This window comes from Tachyglossus aculeatus, unplaced genomic scaffold (assembly GCF_015852505.1).
Source record: "Tachyglossus aculeatus isolate mTacAcu1 unplaced genomic scaffold, mTacAcu1.pri scaffold_127_arrow_ctg1, whole genome shotgun sequence".
Classification (NCBI taxonomy): domain Eukaryota; kingdom Metazoa; phylum Chordata; class Mammalia; order Monotremata; family Tachyglossidae; genus Tachyglossus; species Tachyglossus aculeatus.
Genome location: NW_024044856.1, coordinates 1,192,961 through 1,207,469, shown reverse-complemented (window position 1 = coordinate 1,207,469; position 14,509 = coordinate 1,192,961). Strand labels below are relative to the sequence as shown.

Genomic DNA, 14,509 nt, shown 5'->3' with positions numbered 1-14,509 from the left:
TAATCAGGAGGACTGATTCTCTGGAGAAGACACTATTGCTAGAAAAAGTCCAGGGAAAACGTGGAAGAGGCAGACTGGCAGGTAGATGGATAAAGACTTTAACAACGATAATGGAAGAACCATTAGTAAGATTACGGATTATGGCAGAGGACAGGAGGTTCTGGAGAAAGTATATCCATGGAGTTGCTATCAATTGGAAATGACTTGATGGCACTTAGTAGTAGTAAAAGTTATAGTAGGTGGAACTGAGTAAGACTGATAATAACTATGACACGATTTCTACGAAGCTGGCAGAATGTGTGATTAAAAAGAAAATTATTATTTTAAGCTCTCATCAAGTTCATGTGATACAGATATGCATTGATGAATATGAATGGAACATTTCCCAATCCATGTTTCTCTCCCAGTAGGATATCTTCTCTGGACCTGCCTGCTATTGCACAAGAATGGATGGAGGTGAGCTCTCCTTTGGAATTATGATTCTGTTACAGATCTGCATTGGGTTCTCAGTAAACACATCTCCTCCTGTTCTATGTCTGTGTGCTCTCCACCAACCACAAGCTCAGCTACCCAGATGTGATCCACAGAAACTTGTCCTTGGCCAACATCATAATTTTTCTCACCTGGGGAATCCCAAAAATCATGTCAGTTTGGGAACTGAGAAATTTCCTGGATGATGTTGGATGTAAAATCATCATGTACCTTTTCTGATTGGCCAGGGTCATTTCTGTCTGCAGCACCTACCTTCTGACTGTCTACCAGACTGTCACCATCAGTCCCAGCAATAGCCAGTGGGGAAGGCTCAAAGTGAAATTACCTAAGTGCATCCTTCCCTCCTGCCTCCTCTCCTGGATCCTCAATATGCTGTTAAATGCTGATATGCCAGTGTGCACAGTAGGCTCCTGAAACACCTGTAGCCAAATAACATGTGATCTTAAATATTGCTCAGTAAGTACTGACAGTGTAGAAATTGCCCTGATAAATGCCATTATGTTTTCTGCCTGTGATTTGCTTCTACAGCCCAGCCCGCACCCTCCACTCCTCTGCCATTAATCTCCTCACCATGCCTCATTCTCGCCTGTCCTGCCGTCGACTCCCGGCCCACATCATCCCCCTGGCCTGGAATGCCCTCCCTCCCCACATCTGCCAAGCTAGCTCTCTTCCTCCCTTCCAGGCCCTACTGAGGGCTCACCTCCTCCAGGAGGCCTTCCCAGACTGAGCCCTCTCCTTCCTCTCCCCCTCCCCTCTCCATCCCCCTCGTCTTACCTCCTTCCCTTCCCCACAGCACCTGTATATATGTATATATGTTTGTACGTATTTATTACTCTATTTATTTATTTATTTGTTTGTTTATTTATTTATTTATTTTACTTGTACATATCTATTCTATTTATTTTATTTTGTTAATAAGTTTGGTTTTGTTCTCTGTCTCCCCCTTCTAGACTGTGAGCCCACTGTTCGGTAGGTACTGTCTGTATATGTTGCCAACTTGTACTTCCCAAGCGCTTAGTACAGTGCTCTGCACACAGTAAGCGCTCAATAAATATGATTGATTGATTGATTGATTGCTATTTGTGGGCCTCATGAGTGTGGCCAGTAGCTATCTGATAGTTGTCTTGCACAGACACCACAGACGGGTTCAGCACTTTCAGGGGCCCACTCATTCACCCAAGGCGATGCCTGAAGTCAGAGCAGCCAAGTGTGTCGTTGCCTTGGTGACCCTCTATTTCCTGCTTTATAGATGGCAGACAGACCATGGTGAATGTTTTACTAAACATGAAAGGAAATTCTCCTCTGCTGATGAACAGTCATCTGGTTTGGTTATTCACCTTCTCTGTCATTAGTCCATCACTGATTTTTCACAGTGACAGGAGAATAAGAACATTCTGGACAAGGGTATCCCCTATTACCAACATGCCTCTCGCATGAGGCACCTGGAATTCTATCTGCTCTCTTTCCTGGAAGCCCAGGGTGAGCGTGGCCTGCAGGCACCTAAAGGCTGAAGAGACTCAGAGCTGACCCCTCTGGTCAGAGGCTCACTACCCTGAAAGTTTGGCTTAAAGGGGTAAGCAGGCAGGGCAGCCAACACAGGTTTTGCTCTTTCCATGGGCCACCAGAGTGGCCATAGTTGAATATTTGAAAAGTTCATACTCTGGAGAATTTATCTGTGTAGACCTTATATTCAGAACACTTGTAACATGACAATTTGAGATGCCTGTAAAATTAAAATTGTTAGTATATTAGAATGCATCATATTTTTGTAGTTACTATAGTCTTGACATTTTACTATTTCATACATATAAATTATATATATATATAATCATATATATGTCTTGCATTTATGCTTTCCCTTTGTGACTGATCTTCACATATGAAGTGTCTCTCTCTGCATTGGCTCAGACCTCAGAGAACTCAGTGGCCACATTTCTGAAGCCCTCCTGCTCCCTACAGTCCTCTATGCTTCATTTCTGATGCTCTCCTATTACCCATAGTTCTCTCTGCCACATTTATGAAGCTCTGTTGCTCCTTACTATCCAGTCCTGTGCGTGGAAATAGGGAGGGAAGGAAAGGGGCAATGCAATTGCACCATAGCAGGGGTACTGGACTCAATTCAGTGCATTCTCTGAACCAAGAATCATAGCTCAGTTCATAGCTCAGGTATGTTGAGGACTGTGGTCCTGACCCATTGTAAGGGTTCCCTTCGAAATACCATTCTCATCAGCCAAGAGATTCTCTGGGTTACAAGATTTACAAAAAACTTTGAGGTGAACAAGGTTGAAAATTAACTACAGACTCTACCCGTGAGAGAGAGAAACAGAGAAAGAGAAAGGTGAAGCGGATTGAATAATTCATCTTTAATTTTCCTTTCCAAAGCGTAGTCTATCCCATATTGAGTAGTGCTGAGTCACCCCCTGGGTCAACTCATCACTAATTCCTGTCAGTTCTACCTTCATAACATCACTAAAGTCCCCCCTTTCTTCTCTGTCCAAACTGCTACCAAGTTCATACAATCATTCATTCTACCCTGTTTGGATTACCACATCAGTCTCCTTGCTGACTTCTCAGTCCACTGTCTCTCCACACTCTACGCCCTACTTCACTCTGCTCCCCAGATCATTTTTCTATAAAAACACTGAAGAAAGGTTTTCCCACTCAATCAGAAAGCTCCAAAGGTTGCTTATCTACCTCTGCAAAAACAAAAACTAACAAAAACTCCTCACCATTGTCTTAAAAGCACTCCACCACCTTACCACCTCCTCCTCACCTCGCTGCTCTTTTTCCACAACCCAGTTGTCACACTTCACTCCTCTAATGCCAACCTTCTCAGTATACCTCGATATCATCCTTCTCGCTGAGGACGGCTCACCCACATCCTGCCTCACGCCTGGAATGCTGTTCCCCCCCTCCCATCAAATCTGACAGAGAATCACTCTCCCCCTCTTCAAAGATTTGTAAAGAGCACAACTCCTCCAAGCGGCGTTCCCTGACTAACCTGCCCTTAGCAGCCCCACAGCAGTTATATACATACCTGTAATTTATCTATATTAATATCTGCCTCCCCCGCACTGAACTGTAAGATTGTGTTGGCAAGGAATGTGTCTGTTCATTGTTGTATTGTACTTTCCCAAGTGCTTAGTACAATTCTCTTCAAAAAGTAAGTGCTCAGTAAATACAATGGAATGAAAAGAAAGAAGAGAAAAGAGGTAGTGGAGAGAAGAGTTTGAAAGAGGAAAGTTCTTCAGATAGAGAAGGAATATGAATATTTACTATCTGTTTCCATTCTCACAACCTTACTTCCTTCCAAATGCTTAGCACAGTGTTTAGTACATGCCATAATGATTATTACTGTCATTATCTTAATTAAAACTATCACAAATAATGTATTGATTAAAGTTTTGTGCTATGAACTTGAGTGTAATCAATAAGATAATCAATAATACTTCTGGAAATAATGAATTCCAAGTGTAGACAAACTTTTTGGTAATGAAGTATTTCCTTTTTCTTTTCATTTTTTTAGTGATACTTGTTAAGCACTTACTATGTGCCAAGCATTGTACTATGTGCTGGGGTAGATACAAAATAATAAGGTTAGACACAGTTCCTAAACCACATGGGGCTCACAGTTTAAGAAGGACGGAGTAGGTTTTAATTCCCATTTTAGGGATGAAGTAATTGAAAGCCAGAGAAGTTAAGAGACTTGTCCAAGGTCACACAGCAGACAGGTGGCAGGATTGAAACCCAGGTCTTCTGACTCCCCATCTGGTGCTCTTTCTACTTAGGCCATGCTTCTTTCTGGTTTTCAGTGTCTGGATGTGCTAAGCCATAGTTGTGTTAACTTTGAATTTTGGGGTTTACACTAGGTTTGTCAATGGGTTCTTATCAGGGTAGAGAATGAGAGATTGAAGGGTGAGTCTAGAACCAAAGGGGACAGGAAAATCTCGGGGCAGTAAGCAGTGCATAAGTCCCCTCCCTTAGGTTGTTTTTTCTCTCCTTTTTTTCTCTTTCTACTGGCCTGTCTCAGAAAAATGGGACCTTTTGGGGAAGAGTAGTTTCCAATTTTTTGCCCAGCACCCATGTGGACCAAGGTTTTAGGAGGTAAAACAAGGGTCCCACTGAAAGCTCTGGATTCAGAGTCCAGAGAGGTAACACCGACACAATGACAGGAAGAAGGTATGAGGTGTGGAGAAATGTTAGGTAGATAAAGGCTCATGAAAACCCGGACATTATTATAATTCCGGTCCCATTCCTGCCTGGCAATTTTTGACTATCTGCTATCTTCTCTCAAAGTGGAAAAGAAAACACTATATAATATATTCTCCCCTAGGTACCCTTGCTGGCTGGAAGCCATTTGCTTGGATTAGGCTTGGTCATTGTTCCCCCAGCAGCAACCTGGGCCAGCCTATCCCAGAAAGGAAAACAGGATGTTCCAAGGCAGAGAAGTGGAAGTCAGTTCTTTGATACACGATTACAGTTCAGATCACCACTTCTTTGGACTTGGCCCAGAAACGTGTTCACCCTGTACTTCTTAATCTAACCCCCTCAGTTCTGGGAGTTCCTGGCTTCCCTCACACAACCTCTAAAGTAGATCGTTGAAGGTAGGGACTATGTCTGTTTATTGTTGTATTGTACTCTCCCAGGCACTTAGTACAGTACTCTGCACACAGTAAATGTTCAGTTAATGCAATTAAATGGATCCCAGGCTTGCTCCACTTGCCTGTTTCCTTTGGGTCTTCTTCTCTCTGTTTTTGCAACTTTCAAATATGTCTTTAAGAGGGTGGCTGTGGAGGAGTGGCTTCCTCCACCCCCAGGACAATGCGAGGAGGACTAGACTACAAGCTCGTTGTGGGCAGGGAATGTAACTACCAAAGTTGTTGTTTTGCATTCTCTCAAGTGCTCAGCACAATGCTCTGCACACAGTTAATTGCTCAATTAATGCTACTGATTGCCTGTTTGACTGAGGGCTGGTTATAATTAAAGGGAGTTATACAGTCAACCAAGCAATTGTATTTATTAAGCACTTTCTGTGTGAGGAACACTGTACTAAGCATATGGCAGAGTACAACATAATAGAGTCTGTAGGCACATTGCCTGGCCACAACGAGCTTACATTCTAGATGGGGAAATATTAATAGAAATAAATAAATTACAGATATGAGGGAACGGTGAATGAGGAGTACAAATCCAAGTGCAAGAGTGATGCAGAAGGGAGTTGGAGAAGAGGCACTGAGGACTTTGGTAGGGAAAGCCTTTGGAGGAGGTGTGTTTTTAATAAGGTATAGAAAGTGGGGAGAGTAATAATCTGTTGGGTATTGTAGTGGGAGAGCATTCCAGGCCAGAAACAGAATGTTGAAAGCAATATAAGTGAGATTGAAATATAGAGAGTAGGTCTGCATCAGAGGAGCAAAATGTGCAGCCTGGATTGTATTAGGAAAACAGTGAGGTGAGCTACGCGGGGGAAACTTGATCGAGTGCTTTAAAGTCTATGGCATGGAGTTTTTGTTGAATGCAGATGGCAACCGCTAGAAGTTGTTGATGAGTGGAGTCATCAGTTTTATAGAAAAATACTCCAGACAAAAGAGTGAAGTATAGACTGGAGTGGGGAGACTTAGGGGTGAGGAAGGTCTCAGCAGGGAGCCTGATGCAGTAATCCAGAAGGGGTAGGAAAAGTGCTTGGATTAATTTGGTAGCAGTTTGGAAGGAGAGGAAGGACTGGTTTCAGCAATGTTGTGAAGGTTGAATTGACAGGACTTGGTGATAGATTAAATATGAGTATTGAATGCGTGTTCTCTATCTACATGCTTTGTTTTGTTGTCTGTCTCCCCCATCTAGACTGTGAGCTGGTTGTTGGGTAGGGACCATCTCTATATGTTTCCGACTTGTACTTCCCAAACGCTTAGTACAGTGCTATGCACACTCTAAGCACTCAATAAATACGATTGAATAAATGAATTAATGAGAGAGATGAGTAAAGAATTACACAAAGGTTATGGGCTTGTGAGATAGGGAGGATGGAAGTGCTGTCTACAGCGATGGGGAAGTCATGGGGACGACGGGGTTTGGATGGAAAGATGAGTTCTCTTTGGAATATGTTAAGTTTGAGATGGCGGGCATCCAAGTAGAGATGTCCTGAAAGCAGGAGGAAATGCAAGACTGCAGAGAGGGTGATTTTGGATCGCCTGCTTAGAGATGGTTGTTTAAAACCATGGGAATGAATGAGTTCTCCAAGGGCGTGAGTGTAGATGGAGAGTAGAAGGGGACCCAGAACTGAGCCTTGAAGAATCCCCACAGTTAAGGGGTGAGAGGAAGAGGAGGAGCCTGTGAAAGAGACGAAGAAGGAGCAACTAGAATAGGAGGAGAACCAGGAGAAGATAGTGTCAGTGAAACTACGGTTGGATATTTTTTTAAGGATAAGATTGAAGGCAGCTGAAAGGTCGAGGAGAATTACGATTGAGTAGGTGTTATTGGATTTCCCCTCCTTCCTCTCCCCCTTCTCATCCTCCCCATCCCCCCCCACCCTACCTCCTTCCCCACCCCACGGCACCTGTATATATGTTTGTACATATTTATTACTTTATTTATTTTACTTGTACATATTTACTATTCTATTTACTTTATTTTGTTAATATGTTTTGTTTTGTTGTCTGTCTCCCCCTTCTAGACTGTGAGTCTGCTGTTGGGCAGGAACCGTCCCTATATGTTGCCAACTTGTACTTCCCAAGCGCTTAGTCCAGTGCTCTGCACATAGTAAGTGCTCAATAAATGCGATTGAATGACTGAATGAATGAATTTGGCATTCATTCTGTCTTATTTACTGAGTGCTTACTTTGCACAGACCACTAGACTAAGCGCTTGGCAAGAAGGAGATCTTTGGTGAACTTTAAGAGAGTATTTTCTGTGCAGTGAAGGGAGCATAATCCAGAACCAATCAATCAATTATATTTATTGAGCACTTACTGTGTCCAGATCCATGTACTAAGTTCTTATACAGTAAAATAGAACAAAATCAGTATCACAGTCCTCTGCCCCTAGGGAGCTTATATTGATATAAATACATGAATTATGGATATATACCGAAGTAATGTGGGTCAGGCAATTATATTTATTGAGTGCTTACCAAATGCACAACACTATACTAAGTGTTTGGACGAGAAAAATATAACAAATATAAATATAACACACATTCCCTGTCCACAATGAACCTACAGTTTAGAGGGTCTTAGGGTCTGTAGGTTTGATGGTGGGATGAATAAATGGTGCAAATCCAAGTGCAAAAGTGACCCAGAAGGGAGTCGGAGAAGAGGAAATGAGGGCTTAGTCAAAGAAGACCTCTTGAAGGAGATATCCTCCTAATAAGGCTCTGAAGATGGACAGAGTGATCATCTATTGGACATAAAGGGGGAAGGAATTCCAGACCTCAGGCAGCACGTGGGCAAATGGTTGGCAATGAGATAGATGAGATTAATTATTTATTTATTCATTTATGTACATTAATGTCTGTCTCCCCCTGTAGACTATAAGTTTGATATGGGCAGGGAATGTGTCTGTTTATTCTTATATAGTACTCTCCCAAATGCTTAGTACAGTGCTCTGCACACAGTAAGCGCTCAATAACTACAATTGATTGGTTGAATGAATGAATAAATGCAATGAATGAATGAATTAGTGAATGAAATGAGTAAGTTCGCAATAGATCCACATATTCAATCCATCACTAAATCCTGTCTGTCCCACCTTCACAACATAGCTAAAATATGCCCTTTCTTCTCTATCAAAGCTACTATCACGTTAATACAATCACTTATCCTATCCTACATAGATTACTACTTCAAACTCCTTGCTAACGCCTCAGCCACCTTTCTCTCCCTACTCCAGTCCATACTTCACTCTGCTGTCCAGATCATTTTTCTACCAAAATGTTTGGGACGTTACCCAGCACCTTAAAAAAAACTCCAGTGGTTGCCCAACTACCTCTGCATCAAACAAAACTCCTCACCATTGGCTTTAAAACACTCCACCACCCTGCCCTCTCCTACTTCACCTCACTTCTCTCCTTCTACAATCCAGCCTGCACACTTTGCTCCTCTGGTGCTGCTAACCTTTTCACTGTGCCTGTCTCACTTGTCTCTCAGCCAACCCCTGGCTCACATCCTACCTCAGGCCTGAAGCACGCTCCCTTCTCTAATGACAGACAATTTCTCTCCCCTCAACCCCACATCCAAAGCTTTACTGAAGGCACATCTCCTCCAAGAAATCTTTCCAGACTGAGCCCTCCCTCCACTCTCCTCAACTCCCATCCCTTCTGCATCACCTGGACTTCATCCCTTTGCCCTTCCCACCTCCCATCCCAACAGCACTTATGTACATATCAGTCTTTATTTATTTGTTTGATGTCTATGTCCCCTACTCTAAACTGTAAGTTCATTGTGGACAGGGAATATATGTTTTTATTGTTGCATTGTACTCTCCCAAGTGCTTAGTAGGGTGCTCTGCACACAGTAAGCGCTCTATAAATTTTGAATGAATGAATGAATTAGAGGAGTGAAGGGTGTAGGCTGGGTTGTAGGAGGAAATCAGAGAGGTAATAGAGAAGGGGACAAGGTGATTGAATATTTTAAAGCAGATGGTATTATGGAGTTTCTGTTTGATGAGGAGGTGGATGGGAAACCACTCTAGGTCTTTGAGGAGTGTGGAGATGTGGATTGAATGATTTTATAGGAAAAACGATCTGAGTAGCAGATCTGAGTATGTACTGATGTGGGGAGAGTTAGAAGGCTGGGCTGTCAACAAGGAGACCAATGCAGTAATCAATGAAGAACAGGATAGGTGCTTTGATCATCATGATGGCAGTTTTGGATGGAGAGGAAAATCCCGATTTTAACATTGTTGGGACAGGAGAACTGACAGGATTTGGTGAAAGACTGAATTTGTGGATTACATGAGAGATATGAATCAAAGACAATACAAAGGTTACAGGCTTGTGATACAGTGAGGCTTGTGATGTCTACAACCCCCCCAACCTTTCCATCAGTGTAGACAGCAACTGCATCTAAATCACTTACTACAGTGCTCTGCACATTGTAAGTGCTCAATATCTACCTGGGAAAATCAGGGGGGCTGTATTTTTGACATGTTGAATTTGAGCTGTCAGCAAAACATCCAAGTGAAGATATCCTGAAGGCAGGAGGAAATATGAATCTACAGGTCAAGACTAGAGAGGTATATTGGGGAATCATCAATATAGAGACAGCAGTTGAAGCTATGGGAATGAATGACTTCTCCAGGGGAGTGGGTGTAAATGGTGAATAGAAGGGAATCCAGACTAAGACTTGAGGAACTCCCACAGTTAGGATGTGGGAGACAGAGAAGGAAGGCAGGGGAGCGGCTAGAAGGAAAGGAAGAAAACAAGGAATAGACAGCATCAGTGATGCCAAAGTTGGATACTATTTCTCGGAGAAGGCTGGGGTCCACAGTGTTAAAGGCAGCTGAGAGGTTGTGGAGGATAAGGATAGAGTAGGTGTTATTGGATTTGACAAGAAGGAGATGACTGGTGACTTTTGAGAGGGCAGTTTTGGTGGATTGACGTGTGTGGAAGCCAGATTGGAGGGTGTCAAGGAGAGAATTGGAGGAGAGGAAGTGGAGGTAGCCGGTGTAAACAATTCGGTCAAGGATTTTGGAAAATAATGGAAAGTGGGAGATGGGGAAATAACTGAAGACAATTGTGAGATTAAGGGAGGGTTTTTAAGGACTAGGGAGTCATAAACAGGTTAGAAAGCAGTCGGGAAGAAGCCCTTGGAAAGTGAATGGTTGAATATGGGGTTAGGGAAGGAAGAAGCAAGGGCAAGTGTTTTGATAAGGTATGAAGGGATGGGGTTGGAGTTTCAGGTGGTGGGATAGATTTTGAGAGGTGGAAGGAGCTCTCCTCTTGAGCTTCTTCTCGGAAAAATGAAAGAGCTGAAGAAAAGGCCATAGGAAGGGGGAGGAACTGGAGAGGAGCAGGGGAGATTTTAGGGAGATGACGCTTGATCATAGCAATTATCTCAGTATAACATGGGACCAGGTCATTACGGGAAAGAGATTGGTTGGGAAAGGAGCGGAGAGGGACAAGGGTTTTGTTGAGAGAGTTAAATGGTTGGTTAGGGCAATAAGCAAGGGAGTCAATAAGGAGAAAATATTTTTTTCTGGGAAGAAGAGAAGGAAGAGGTAAAACAGGCAAGGATGAAAAGAAGATGGATTGGGTCAGCCTGCTACCTGGATTTCCATCAGCAGCACTCCAAAGCTTGTGCCCAGAAGCGAAGGAAGTGGATGGTGGAGGTGATCCAGTGCTGTGGATTAGTGGTACTAGATCAGCAAAGAGTTAGGGGAGCAAGTGAGATAAAGGGAGTGAGTGAGTCGGTAGAGAGGATGGTATTGATGATGCCAGTTAGGTCATCAAAGGAAGATAGTTTAGGTTTGGAGACAAAATGGGACACGAAGACTTGAGAAAATTGGTTTAGATGAATATATTGGAGGTGTCTGTAGGGGAACATGGTAGATTCGAAGGGAGGGAACATGTTGAAGAGAAGTCAGGTGAACAGGTGGTGGTCATACAGAAGGATTTCAGAGTTGAAAGTTGAGATTTTTTGATGATTAGAAATGAGGAGATCGAGTGTGTGTTTAACCTGATGAGTGGCTGAGGTGAGATGGAGCAGGTGGTCAGTGGAGTTGAGGAGTGAGAGGAAGCAGGCAGTGGAGGGGTCATCAGGAACATCCACGTGGATTTTGAAGCCCCTAAGGATCAATGTAGGGATGGAGAATGAGAGAAGGAATGTGATGAAGTAATCAATTGTTTCAGAAAATTGGACGTAGATGACAGTGATTACTAACTTGTTTGGGTGGTAGAGGCAGATGATGTTGGTTTCAAAGGATAGGAATAGGAAAGAGAGGGATGGGGGAGTTGGAATAGTGTGAAAGTTGGCATTGGGGAGTGAGGAGGCATCCCGCTCCTCCCCCTTTTCCCAGTGAGTCCCACTTAGGCAGTGAGAGACAACAAGGCCTCCTTTGGAGATAGCAGGGAGACAGTGTCATTTTGAGAGAGCCAGCTTTCAGTGATCATGAGAAGGAGCAGTGACTGGGTGAGGAACAGATCGAGAATGCAGAGAAGCTTTCCCAAATCCAACTCTAATTTGTTTTAATGTCTGTCTCCCCATCTAACTGTAAACTCCTTTTTGGAAAAGATTAGCTACACCTTCTCTTTAGTATTGTGTTCATCCCACTCCTGACAAGCTTCCTAATACTTCTTGACCTCTCAGATGCCTTCGACAATGTCCATTCATTTAACTGTATTTGTTGAGCACTTGTTGTGTGCAGAACCCTGGATTAAAAGCTTGGGAGAGTACAATATAACAGTAAACAAGACACATTCACTGTCCAAATGAGCTTAAAGTCAAGAGGGGGAGACAGACATTACAATAAATAAATAAATTACAGATATGTACGGAAGTGTTGTGGGGCAGTGGAGGGGGTTGAATAAAGGGAATAAGTGAGGGAGACACAGAAGAGAATGGGAGAAGAAAAAAAGAGGGTTGAGACAACGAAGGTCTCTTGGAGAAGGTATCCCTTCAATAAGGCTTCGAAAGGGTGAAGAATAATTGTCCATCAGATTTGAGAATGGAGAGTGGTATAGGCCAGAAATAGAATGTGGGCAAGGGCTCAGCAGTGAGATATATGAGACTGAAGTACAGTGAGAAGGTTAGATTTAGAGGAGCGAAGTGGGTGGGCTGGGTTGTAGTAGAAGAGCAGTCAGTGAGATTAACCACATTATTGACTACTCCCATCTCCTGGAAAGATTATCCAATCTCAGCTTCACTGACACTGTCCTCTCCTGGTTCTCCTCCTATCTCTCGGGCCATGCATTTTCAGTCTCATTGACTCCTCCTCTGCCTCCGCCCCCTAACTGTGGGTGTCCCTCAAGGTTCAGTTCTGGGTCCCCTTCTTTTCTCCATCTACACCCACTTCCTTGGAAGACTGATTTGCACACATTCATTCATTCATTCAATCATATTTATTGAGCGCTTACTGTGTGCAGAGCACTGTACTAAGTGCTTAGGAAGTACAACTTGGCGACATATGGAGACGGTCCCTACCCAACAGAGGGCTCACAGTCTAGAAGGGGGAGACACAATAAAACAAAGCATATTAACAAAATGAAATAAATAGAATAAATATGTACAGGTATAATAAATAAATAGAGTAATAATACGTACAAACATATATACATATATACAGGCGCTGTGGGAAGGAGAAGGAGGTAAGGCTGGGGGATGGGGAGGGGGAGGAGGGGTCTCAGTCTGGGAAGGCCTTCTGGAGGCGGCGAGCTCTCATTAGGGCGTTGAAGGGAGGAAGAGAGCTAGGTTGGCGGATGTGCAGAGGGAGGGTATTCCAGGCCAGGGGGATGACGTGGGTCGGAGGTCGACGGCGGGACAGGCGAGAACGAGGCACAGTGAGGAGATCAGCGGCAGAGGAGCAGAGGGTGCGGTCTGGGCTGTAGAAGGAGAGAAGGGAGGTGAGGTAGGAGTGGGTGAGGTGATGGAGAGCCTTGAAGCCGAGAGTGAGGAGTTTTTGCCTGTTGATTGGTAGCCACTGGAGTTTTTGAGGAGGGGAGTAACATGCCCAGAGCGTTTCTGCACAAAGACGATCCGGGAAGTGGCGTGAAGTATGGATTTAAGTGGGGAGAGACAGGAGGATGGGAGATCGGAGAGGAGGCTGATGAAGTAATCCAGTCGGGGTAGGATGACTACATGGCTGCAAGTATCACCTCTATGCTGATGACAACCAAATCTACATCACCAGCCCTGATCTCTCTCCTTCTCTGCAGTCTCGCATTTTCTCCTGCCTATATCTATACTTGGATGTCCTTCCATCACCTCAAACTTAATATGGCTAAAACTGAACTTCTTATCTTCCCACCCAAACACTATCATCGTGCTCACTTTCCCATCCCTGTTGATTGCACCACCATCCTTCCTGTCTCACAAGCCCATTACTTTGGGATTATTCTTGGATCCTCTTTCTCATTCCACCCATATATTTAAGCCATCATTACATCCTTTCAGTTTTACCTTCACAACATCGCCAAAATTCACCCCTTCCTCTTCATCCAAACTGCTACCACATGAATGCAAGGACTGACACTATCCTGCCTTGATTATTGTAGCAGCCTCTTTGCTGATCTCCCTGCCTTCTGTCTCTCCCCACTCCAGTCCATACTCCCTTCTGCTACCCGAATCATTTTCATTCAAAAAACGGTCAGACCATGTTTCCCACGCCTCAGAAAACTCCAGTGGTTGCCCATCCAACTTCGTATCAAACAAAGACTTCTCACCATTGGCTTTAAAGCATTTAATCACCTTGTACTCCTCAAATCTGCCAAACAATCACTCTTCCCCCCTTCAAAGCCCCATTGAATGTGCACTTCCTCCATGAGGCCTTCCCAGACTAAGGCCCCTTTTCCTCAGCTCCCCCTTCCTTCCACATCACCTCGACTTGCTCTTTATGCTCTTGCTCCCCAATCCCTGCCCCAAAGCACATAAACAGATATGTAGATATGTATATATCTATAATTCTATTTATTTATGTTGATGCCTGTTTACTGGTTTTGATGCCTGTCTCCCCCCTTCTAGACTGTAAGCCCGTTGTTGGCAGGGATTGTCTCTCTTTACTGCTTAATTGTACTTTCCAAGTGCTTAGTACAGTGCATAGCATGACACATCTTCTGAGTGACTTTGGGCAAACCATTTAATTTCTCTGTGCCTCAGTTACCTCATCTGTAAAATGGGGATTAGGATTGGGAGCCCCACATGGGAAAACCCGATTACCTTATATTTACCCCAGCGCTTAGAACAGTGCTTGGTCCTAGTAAGTGCTTAATACCATAATTATCATTATTATTATAGTAAGCACTTAATAAATACAGTTGAACGAATGAATAAATGAATCATCTTGCTATTTAGAAGAGGATTTCCTAGAGGGA

General features: G+C 43.6%; 1 pseudogene; it reads left to right on the top strand.

Moving 5' to 3' along the window:
* Positions 1-476: 476 nt before the first annotated feature.
* On the top strand, positions 477-1,929 carry LOC119922846 (annotated as a pseudogene).
* The last annotated feature ends 12,580 nt before the right edge of the window (positions 1,930-14,509 follow it).